The 11,771-nt window shown below is 36.6% G+C and overlaps 1 protein-coding gene across 1 annotated transcript in view; it reads left to right on the top strand.

The window, feature by feature from the left end:
- CUNH11orf49 (chromosome unknown C11orf49 homolog) overlaps nucleotides 1-11,771 on the top strand; it is an 85,692-nt gene that overhangs the window by 33,627 nt on the left and 40,294 nt on the right. The window lies entirely within an intron of this gene.

The following is an 11,771-nucleotide window of genomic DNA, read 5'->3' as shown; positions in this document are numbered from 1 at the left end:
TTAAAATTGCCTCTGGCAAAAGTAGTTACTGTCTGATTCCTTGTATGTAGTCCTGGAAAGGTTTGACACCAGGTACAGGGTCTTATCCTTCCAGTCAGGGATGACTGGTTGCTTCAGATGCACACAGCACTGAAGCACAAAACTGCTGCAGGAAGTATGTGGGAATGTAGTGATTGGGGATCCTTTTTGCAGACTCTCCTATGGCCCCTTCAGACAAAAAGTACTGTTACTTCTCCTACTGAAATAAAATCTTCTCATAAACTTACATTATTCCTTTCAAATTTGTCACTTTGTGTAATGGCTGCCTCTTGGCTTTTGCACTTGAGTTAGGAAGTTGGAAGCCTGGCTACCTTTTGAGCTTCCGGAAGGAAGACATGCCACAACCAAGCACAGCGTCTCCATCAGGGACTGAGAAGGGTGGTATATGGTCTCTGGCTAGTTCTTCTTGGTTAGCCAGGAAGGCTAGAGTGTTTACAAAAACTAAGGAAGTGTCCTCTCTGTAGGATTTGTGTAATCTGGAGATTCAGAAGAGCTAGAAGGACCGTTGCTCTCTCAGCCTTTCTGCCGACAATGTTATTTTAATGCACTTCACTGACATGATTACTTTCTTAAGATCACAAAAGCCCTTCCATTGCTTTTGTAATTTTAGCACTTCCATATATAATTCCTTATATTAAATTTGTTCCTCTCTCTTTTTATTTTTTTCTTTTTTCATGTCTTTTTTTATCTGTTTTTTTCCTCTCTTTTTTTTGTCTCTGTCTTTTTATTTCATTCATAATAAAGTTGTTACGCTATCTGTAGTTTAGTCAATCTGTGTTAGTGAGATACATGTAACAACATAGTGAAGATTACAGCAAATGTCAGAACCTTCTGCCCTCTCCCTTTTTCTTGTTAAAACCAAATCAAATTTTTGTATAATGTTATAGTAGGAAGGTTTTTATTGCTCAGTAAGGTCTCATGGTATGTCCTAAAGATTATTAAGCTGTGAATTTTAATACAGCGTTCTCTGGAAGCTCATTTAAAGGCTTGATCTCCAGACTTTGTGCACTTCATAGTTGCATTGCCTACAATTATAGCTGTTACTATTTATGATTCATTGATGTAACTGCATCTGGAACCACTGATGACTGGATAATCAGGACAAAGGGTTTCTGAAGCTGAGGAGAAGTAGGCAGGGGATTACACTACAGGAATGGGAAGGCGTRTCTACAAATATTGTGAGTAAGCTAAAACATCTGCATTCCATAGGTATAGTAATCCTGTGTAGAAATAGTATGTGCATGGATCACTGATCAGGTCTTCACCCAGCCTCTCCCTGAATTTAGTTTATACCTTTCTATCTATGCAGCTTGTGAAATTAAATGTAGTATACTAGAAGTCATCCTTATCTAATCCATTTTTTCTTTGTTCCCAGTATTGCATTTTTTTAACTATATCTCTGAAAATGCACCAGCTCATCTTGATTTCCAAGCATTTTTTCATTTTCATTTTCATTCATAACTTTGTATTCTAGATGTGTATCTTCCTAAATACACTATTTTGGGAGAAACAGTAAGCTTTTTTGTTTGTTTTCTAGTGTTTTCTGGCTATTTTGTGTCTCTTTCTGACAGTTCTTCACTGGTTGTGTCATTGGCAAATTTAATTGATTTGCTCTTTACGTTTTGTCCCAGTTAGAGTAAAACATTTAAATGATCTTATACAAACAGTAATCATTGTTGCACTCTACTAAGTAATTATCCAAAATTCAACTGGTAATTATTATTGCCATTTGTTTTGCAGTCTTTTGGCAAGTTGCCCATCCATATGACAACATTCTTATTCAAACCAACTGAAATGGATTATTTTTTCAATTAGGTTACTTAAGACTCCTTTTTAGATTCCAATATGGGCCTGGAGAATTAGTAATCCAAAATGCAGGGAAGTTCCTTGTAATAAAATTAGTTCTAAATTGTGTGATTAGGCCTAGAATTCTGAAAGCTCCATGTTTCTTACATTAAATGGACTTGGCCTGGCCATTCGCTCACTTGCACRGAGTCCTGTGAGGTGACCTGCATGCTACTTATGCATAGGTGATCATCCAGTAGAAGGTATTTGAAGCATTAATTTCATTAACTAATCTGTCTTATGATGTTTCTGGTCTACTCTTCAGCAGCAGAGATTCTACAGGAAAAGGAGGTAGAGAAGGAAAATTTAAAATTTTGTTTTCTCTTGATTCCTTATACTGTGACTTTCTGCAAAGAGGTTATAAGAGAATCTGTGTCTGAGAATAAGAGCCGCTGTGAAGCCCCAGTCTGCTTTCAACCCACCTTTTGGATCTTAACCTGTCCTGAGATTTGAAAGTGTCTGAATTGAAGAAAGAATTACCTTCATCCCTTCTCATTGAACCTTAAAACATATTTCTCCCCCTGCTGTTGGTTTCTAGTGTATGTCTATGCTGTGTAGTCCAATGTTTATATAGCTCTCCCAAGCTAGGCTCTGAGTTGATGTTTCCATATGGCACAATTCAGCACTGTCTCAAGATAGTAGCTTGGGACCTGGAAGTTGCATAGCTATATTTTTGTGGCAGCTGTCTGAGGCTAGTTGATCTGTCTTAGAAGGTCAGTTGACATAGGAGGAGTGTTGTCATTGCAAGTCTGTGTAGCTCTTTGCTCTAGAATAAACTCTGGCATCTCTGTGTTGTGCTGTGGTGAGCAGTGTAGCTACAGTATGAAAAAGAGAAGTATGAAGGGAGAATGTATGTTCCAGTGCAGTGTAAATAGAAGAATAAGGACCCTCCTTCATACAAACATATTTAGTTTTTCAAAGTGGCCTAGGTGTTAGATATCATAAGTGAAGGGCATTTCTACCCTGTTTCTCTCTCTCTTTCTCTCTCTCTCTCTTTTTTTTTTTTTTAATTAGTGTCACTATGCACTAAGATTTTCTCCACTTGCATGGAAAAATCTCTGAACCAGCCTTCTTTGTGTCTTCATAGTCCCAGTTGCCTTTTATAGCTTCTCACTGTGGTTTTCTTGTTAGCTGTAGTTTCTGTCACCATAAACTTACCTCCCGCCTTTCTCAAGCTAACCACATTGATTTACCTAATGTGCTGCTGACTGTAGATTCTGCAGTCTCCTACCTCTTGGGTCAAGCAGACCTGATCTATATCTAAAAACTTTGCCTATTTGATTATGAATATGGACAACTACAATCTCTGCCCTCCCTGTTCTTCCCCTCCATCAACTAATTATATTCACCAAAACTTTAAATGCAGTTATTTTGATAAAGTAAGTTTACTAGTGTCATTTACTTCTTTTGGGGGAACTGATTTTTCGCCATGGTGCTAGAGGGACTCTTTTTTGACATAAGCTGAATCTCTACCTCTATAACTGTATCACCAAACTCTCAAGGTAACTGATGCTTACAACCTCATAATCTCTCTGGAAGTTCCTACTCAGCACTTCATTTTGAGGTCTTTGCCTGCTTGCAAGATGCCCCTGTTTGACTAAAGGTGTGATATCAAATTAGTTTAGCCAACCAGTGCAGCTGTGCTTAATTGTAGACATTCTTATACAAGTTTAAAGTTGTCTTACCTCAGTAAACTTCTGTAAGTCTGGTTTAAATCAATACTGTTATGAATAAAGTTGTATATGATTTAAAAGATTATTGTATTATGCTCTGTTATGCATCCTTCAAGAATCCTAGATGAGTATCAGGAGGAATGATCTGCATGATTAGTACTTTGATATGCTACTACTACTGTGTAAAGTGGGGATAAGGTAGTACTGTGGAAATCCTGTAATCAACAAATGAGTTATGAAATATCTTTGGTAATATTTATAGACTAAGTTGGCTCCATTCTGAATTTCTATCACAAGGACAAGATTCTGATAATRTACGCTCTGACTTTATATCCTTAGTAAGCTGAGCTGAGAGTGATTTGCCTTCCATGCTCTTGCTAATCAAGATCCTCATCCCCTCTGGTGAGCACAATCACTCCATTTTATGGATTGCAAAATAAATGTGGAAAAGTTAAATGACTTGTTCTATGTTACACTTTTACCTAAATAAAATTGCCCTTTAATGTCTTCCTTTCTTGGGGAAATGGAATTGTATGGAATATTGCTTAGTTCAGTGAAGTAGGTTTTCTTCTTACAGATAGCTGAAAAATATTAGAGCTATCTAGATTTTTGCTGGCAATGGGAAAGAAACATTGTAGGTTTTCCCTAATGCTGTTGATCACTATAAAATAACTGACCTGGCTAGTCAAAGAGGTAGAGGGAAAATTGCTGTCAGCTTCTTGTGTAATCTTTGTTAGACTAATAATGCTTTTTAACCTAGAGAACTTTAATTTCAGCTGTAATATATTATTTAAGATTAGCTAATTCAGTGACAATTTTACAAGGTGAAGTATTCCCCACTTTAATAAAAGGTCAGGATACTAGCTCTGCCTACAAATAAATCAGTACTTCTTTGGTTTTCCTTGATCACTTTTATTTCATGATTAAAGAAAAGAGAAACTGATTTTTTTAATATAAGTTACAAAAACAGAGCCCTAAAAATAAATAACGGCTCTGTTATGTGTCCTTCTCGCATGCAGTCTAACAGCAGAGTAGAAATATACTCTAAGGATACCAGCCTGTAGCTGACATTTGCAAAACAGTCTTTTGCTACCCAAGAAGCAGTCTTCTGCTTCATTTCTGACTGCTGCTAAGGATACTCAACAGCACGTTTGGTCTGCTGGAAACCCTTTTCCTGATTTTGTTAGTATGTGCTTTAAGTACTATCTAGAGAAGGATGTTCTGTGTTAGTTCTAGTGCGTACAGAACTACTTGTTAAATCTTGTCTTCTCTGGGGTTTCCCTGGATTCAAGTCTAGCCCCAAATACAGTCAAAATTTAGATCAGCTGATTTAATAAACTGCTATAGATTCCTCAGTAGAACTTGTGTAATATTTGCTATGGAGAAAAGAGCCTAGTATTTGTTAAGAAGCAAAAGCATCAAGGGGGGCTGGAGCTAGAGTATAAGGAGCTGAGTACATAGTAAACCTAAAGGAAAACAAACAGCTGAAAAGAAATGTCTTTTTTTTTTTTTTTTTTCTGTTGGAAAGGACAGGTATGTGGTGTTCCAAAGTTTTAAAAGTGTTCATTTTCAGAGGGAGGAGAGAGATCAAGAAAGGTGATATTCTTCTGAGTGGAATTTCAATTCCTCCCCTTTTGTTCCATTGCCCCATAGGATAAACTTTCCTTCTGAACTATGTTCACCCCCTCCTCTTCACCTCTTTACCTCCTCACTCTTTTATTATTTGGGATAATCTTACCACCCTTTTTCTGAGTTTATCTGTGTTTATTCTGATCATGCGTTTCTCAAATATTTGTTTCCTGCTAGTTTGTTATCTGCTTGTCTGTTACTACTTTTATTTTCTTCCTACCTTTCCAGCCAGAATTAACCTATTGCAGAATAGCCCAGAATAACTTCTATGTTATCTGAAAGGAAGTCAAGCACACAGTACTTTTGGTGTGATGCTGTCTGTGCACCACTAACTTATACCAGACTCAAAGATTTTCTTCTTTCTCATCCCCACTCTCCATGCTCTCAATATCTATTTCTTCATTTCTGCCGGGAGTGGCAGAAGGATTGCTATGCTGTGTGAAATTGCGATGCAAAACACRTACTAGCCAACATGATTAGGATAATGAACAGTTAATACTGCAGCTTCTTCCTGAAATAGTTTTAATTTTTCTGTCTACTCTGATTGGAAGTTTCTTTTCTCAAACCCATAAAACAATTGAGCTAGTGTAATTGTCCTTAAGGCAGTGCAAAGTGTTCTGTGGCTTGCTTTTGTGTCAGACAGAATCTCAAATGTGACGCGCTGATTTCAGAATGATGATTAATGATGATGTTTTTCTGTACCTGCTGTCTGAGGATCTCCAAGTATTTTAGAGATGTTAAGGAATGAAGCTTCCCAAACCTCTCGTCAATACCATTTTCACTTTACATCTACATGAAGTGAAACAGGGAAATGAAATGACAGCTGAAGTTCACATAGTCAGAAGTAAAATTAAGATCTCTGGCCTCCTGGTTTTACTAATTATATTTGGTACACTGAAATTATATTTGCTTTATAGATACAGGCTTCTTTTACTGTGAGACAAGGAGGAAAAAACCTGTGTTACTGTAATATTGTTTAGATAACTTGCTTTAAGAAACTGTCTTCTCTTTTTTTCCTTTCTAAAAATGTGAGTGATCATTGCCTCATTCAGAATAGTAGATTGTTATGCATGRCCTATATAGGGTGAAGTGATGTATTTTTAGTACTTTCACATTATAACCTCTTGACAATTTGTTTTACTAGACAAAGTCTTTAGAACAAGATAGAAGTCAGATTAGCTAACATATGTCAGCAAACTCATCACCTCTATTGTAGAACCACATTATTAGTACCACTCTTATAATAACCCTTCCCTCTTTGGAAAAAAAAAMCAATTACATATGTGTGTATTAGTAATATATACCTTCTCTGAAAGTACCTTGGCTCACATGCATTCTGGTGATTAACTTTAGCACTTTAAAAAGCAAATTCCCCTATTATAATAGTTCCTAGCTTCTAACACAAAATTGGTGAGAGATTTTCCCTTTTGAAGGAGCTCARAATAGAAACTACTTTATATGCTTGAATGTCTTCTTTATTCATCTTCCTTCATTGTAAATTCAGAGTATTTTCCTTTTATACAAATGTTGCTATCTTCTGTTGTTTCTCCCTAGCTTCAAAATACTAACAAGTAGTCTTGTTCAAGCATGTCGTTCTTCAAGGGATCACCTTATAAAATATTGTACTGTTCTTTCTCCTTAGGTCCAGTTGGCTAAGTGTGTTGCACATAATGTCTAGTGAAAGTTTTCCTAAGCACATCAGTTCTGTGGAGGGCCATCTTCTGAGTTCTTCTGTTTAAATCAGAATGCAGAAGCCTAGAATCTGATCTGGCCATGTGATGCCTCACTGCTTATCTGGAAATACAGGTTTAAAGCTGAGCTTTGGATCTCAGACCCAGTGAAGTGGGATTTTTGATATCTGCTCTAAAGAGGCTACTGTACTGGGAACTGGAGTATATGTACCAATGTAGCTAGAGTCAAAGCTAAAGAATAGCTGCTAGAGCTGCCTTTTTGAACTAAAGCAAGAACGCATATAATAAAAAAGGACGTAGCTGGGTGAATAGGGCTCTTAATGTAATAGCCCTGGCATAAGCTGTATGAGGAAGATTTGCCTGAAGGTCAACTGGAAGAAAGAGAAAACCTTTGAAAAGTTGGACTTCATGCACAGAATGTGTAGAGGAATTTAGGTTGGAAGGGACCTTGGAGGTCACCTAGTTGGCCTTCTCTGCATAGGTCCAGCCAGCCCAGGTTGCCCAGGGCTCTCCCCAGTCCAGTTCTGCCCATCTCCAAGGCTGGGAATTCCTTAGCGCTCTCGGAGCAACCTGTCGCACTGGCTGACTACTCTGGTTGTATAAACCATTTTTTCCTAATATCTGATCAAACTTTCCCTGCTGCAACTTGAGTCCATTGCCTCTTGTCCTATCAAAATACAAATTTAATGCCCAAACTAGAAAGCTAGTACTTATAGGCTTCTACAGTCAACGGAGAGTGGCTAAGCCATAGGGCAGTTCTGAACAGGTAAGCTGGTATCCTGCCATCGGATAAATCACTTTCTGGGAATCTTTCTCTATATCAGAAGTTTAGGTAGAGTGGCCTTTTCACTGAGGACACAAGTTTGGTCCCTGAAGTTAGGCAATATAAACATTACCCTTCCAGTCTGTGTTTCATATGTGTGCCATTTTCCAGAGGAATGCACTAAGCCTTTAGCTTCATCAAAAAGACACATTTTGCTATGTTATTTCACTTTAGTTTTGTACTCCCTAATCTGTAATGCTCATGAATAAACCTTTAGGAAAGGGTTTATTGATCATGAAGCTTTACTTCCCCTTATAAATCTTCTGCAACTTTCGTATCTAAAATATCCCCTAAGCAAAGGAAAGACAGTGAATACTCTATTAAATCATATTAGACTAGTTAAGAAAAAAAAAATCAAGTTTATAATCTCTTGAAGTATTTCCTTTGGAATCCTAGCTAAGAGATCCTGCAAATCTAACGTTATAGGAAAAAAAAGTCTACTAAAATGTTGTTTATCTGTTTCTCAGACAGTGAACACTGCCATCTTTAGCAGATGCAGCAATTAAACACAGTTACTAAGGGAAGCATCTTTATTTAGGATGTAATTTAGGTACTAAAAAAACTGTTCATTTTTTTTACCTTGACTTCCCCTGTCAGAAGAATGCATCTGCAACATCCTCCCATGCCAACGCACGCACATGTGCGCACGCGCACACACACACACAGTTTCTAAATTCTTGTGCAGTTGTCAAATAAATTAGAATTGCTCTTGTGTACTCCAAGTATTATTTCTGATAACAGGTATGGTTTAGGTGCATATAAAATGAATCCATAGGCAAATAGCTGACACCGAATTATGTCACAAGTTTTTTGTTGACATGAAGTGGAAGATGTAAGCAATTTCCTCCCTCCCCTCTTTCTTCATTGTACTTATCTGGCAGAACATATGTGGGACAAGCAAAGAAATAGAAACTGGCACCTCCTGAATCCTAGTCCTGTTAATCTGTATCTTGGGCAAATCACTTAATCACAAGGTACCTTGGTTTTCCTATTTATAACCTGGAGTTCCTCCTGTTGAGTTGAATTAGATAGTCTTTGGATATGAAAGTTTTGGCTGGGTAGGTAAAATTGAGACTATTTAGATATCTATATGGATAACTTTGACAGAATTAAGGCCTTAATAAACTCTCGTTTTTTTGTTAAACAGTTCATTTTAGACAGAGACACATGTAAACTTTCATCCAGCTTCCTTCCAATAGAATAATTTAATTCTTTAAATACACAAAAAGGAGGAGAACAGTTTAAGCATTTGAAATGTAAAAACTTTAATATTACTCTTCCTTCATTTCTTTCCCACCACCCCCAATTCAGACTTGGAAGTTTTTTCCTATGGGAATATTTCTACCTTTTAACAGTTCTTTGAGTGATATTAAAAACAGATCTTGAAGAGGGAAGGAAAGACTTTTTGATAGTCAAAATTGGATTTCAAGAGCTATGTCTATTCATGTGAAAACTAACCAAACCTGCAGAGAGGAAATATAAAAGTGAAGGCTCTGTTTGTTGTGGTTTGGTTGCTGAAAAGGGTCACACACAATATACACAATCATCTGGAACTTTTTCAGACCTGGCATGCCTTCAGCAGAACTGAGGTGGACCGTTGGTTTTAGCCAGCTAGTTGAAATTTGTTGCCTTGCCTTGACACCTTTCTTACTCTCTTTTTTATTTGAGCCTTTGATAAATGTTTATTAAAAAAAAATTGGTCTTGGTCAAATACATCTGATATTTAATTTGTGTGTATTTTTATGATTCTGTTTCTGATTGGTACAAGAGGAACACTTAAAAGGCAAAAAATCAGATTGTGAAAGTGAGATTGTAAAAGCAAATCAGTCTTCTTAATTACCCTTCTTTCTTTTCTGAACAATTTTTATGTAATGTGCATATAGATAAGACAATCTTTACTTTTTAATCACTTTGACTACTCTGCAGGGCACAGACCTCAAAATTCAATCACCTCTAAGGAATGGTTGTAAGGTATTTTGAGAAGAGGCTTAGGTAAGTTGTTAAATTAATCCTGTATTTTAAACAGCTTCAAAATACTGGATATTTGCTTACTACTAAATTAATTCACCTCAGAAGATCAGTTGTTTGACTTGTGAGTTCATTTGTAGGCAACATAACAAAGGAATTTACATAAATCCTAAAGTTACACAGCAGTGATCAATTTGAAACCAGTGTAGCGATTACCTGTAGAGAAGTCTGAATCCTCAGGGAGTTTGCTGAATCATTTAACATGCTCCTTGCAACCTAGTCAGCGTGCGTGGAGCATCACTTCTCAAGTCATACCCAGAAGTTGTTCTAAAATATTGTTTTCAGACTGTAGTAGCTTTTTGAGGATATACAAGCAAAAATAAGTAAATCTGCAAAGAAATGGCTTATATCTCTGCAGAAGAGACAATTTAAAATAATTATCAGGGAAATTTCTTCAAAGCATTGAGTTCTTAAGTTACTGAAGTATCCAGGAGTGACTTTAGTTATACTCTTATGAAACCTTGCTCAGATAACTTTGGACTTTAAATGGCTTCAAGGTAAGTTTAGATATTATTTTCCTTGAGGCCTGAGGAAAAATTATTTTTGTAGTTGCCTTCTGTGATGGTTTTGAGGACAAAAAAAAAAAAAAAAACTAGCAAAAGCAACAAACAAAATTGTTTGAGTAATAATTGTAAGTGAAAACAACAAACAGAAAAAAGTTTAGCCTTAACGTCTTTGATTGGCTCACATCTCTTGTAATTGGCATTGCAACACTTAACTCCTTGGGACTTTGATGCAATGGGAGTGGCATGTAAACTTCTTGATTTTTCTGCACAAGTGTTTATTTCTCCTTTGTTAACTGAGGAATCAGCCATATATATGCAGTGTGGTGTTCCCCTTCAACCCTAGTGAAATTTTTTAGAAGTTATTTTTAACTTGGATCACGTTACTAAACATATTTATAACACAGCCCCTCAAAAAATTGAATTGGCAAACTGAAAGAGCAGTGAACTGTGAGAGGGGAGCAGGTGGAGGTGAGAAATTGTTGGGTTTGTGACCAAAGAAATATATCCTGTAGTCTATCCTCAGTGTATAAATTGAAATCTACCTGATGAAATAGGTACACTTATGTTCTACTGAATACTATATGTGTTTGAGCTTATTCTTGTTAGAATTATAAATATGGTCACTCACAATTCTCTGCTAAACTCTTTTACACAACAACAACAAAAACCTATTTGTATTAAATTTTATATCTTCCTATAGTCCTGATGTCCATGTACCTTAATATAAAAGCAAGCAACAAATGCAAATGTGATTGTAACGGATAACTTTAAAAATATTATCCAATTATTTTAATCAACATATTCCACCTCTCCTTGCCATGATAGTTGTTAATTAGAACTAATTCTGGCTTGCAATTCCCTTCCCTGGCCTAGGATAAATAGCTTTTGATGGACATCTAAACTATAATTAGCTTGTTCATTTTAATGATGAGTATAGCAGAAAGGGAGGAAGTTTGGGCATAAGTGGCGGTGAACGTTATTGTCTAATTTACAATTCTGAAATGAAAACTAATAAATTGGTGAGGGCGGAACCCTTGTGTAGTGCTTCACAGGCTGAACTTTGGGGGGCCTATCAATATGAATGAGCTATCATTTTTTAGATTCTTTCTACTAAAACCACCAGAAGATGAACAGTGCATATGTGTACTTCTCTTGAGTCTTGACAGTGGATCAGACTCAACTGGATGAGTTCGATGACTTGGAGATCAACTGGATGATTTTTTTGCAAAATTCAGTTTSGGCTGAACTACCTCAGATTCCGCCAGTGTTAATATCTTAAAATGCTCAGCAACTTTCAAATTTGTTGCCTAGTTTGTTCTCTCGTCTGCTCATGTGTAACTAAGTTACTTTTTTCCAGGCATGATAGTGAACAGGAGAGGTCCTGCTGGATACTGTATTCTGCAGTTTTAGCCTGGTGTGGAAGTTACTTCTCCAAGAAATCATTTGATTCTCTTCTTTTTTACTGTTTTAGGATATGACTTTTGTATTTGAATGCTAAAAAAAGCCTAGGGACAATTAGGACTTAAGGACAGTTTAA

The sequence above is a fragment of the Apteryx rowi genome, unplaced genomic scaffold (assembly GCF_003343035.1).
Source record: "Apteryx rowi isolate R43461 unplaced genomic scaffold, aptRow1 scaffold_574, whole genome shotgun sequence".
In the NCBI taxonomy this organism is placed as follows: domain Eukaryota; kingdom Metazoa; phylum Chordata; class Aves; order Apterygiformes; family Apterygidae; genus Apteryx; species Apteryx rowi.
Note: the sequence above shows the minus strand (reverse complement) of the source record. Positions and strands in the feature narration are given on the sequence as shown.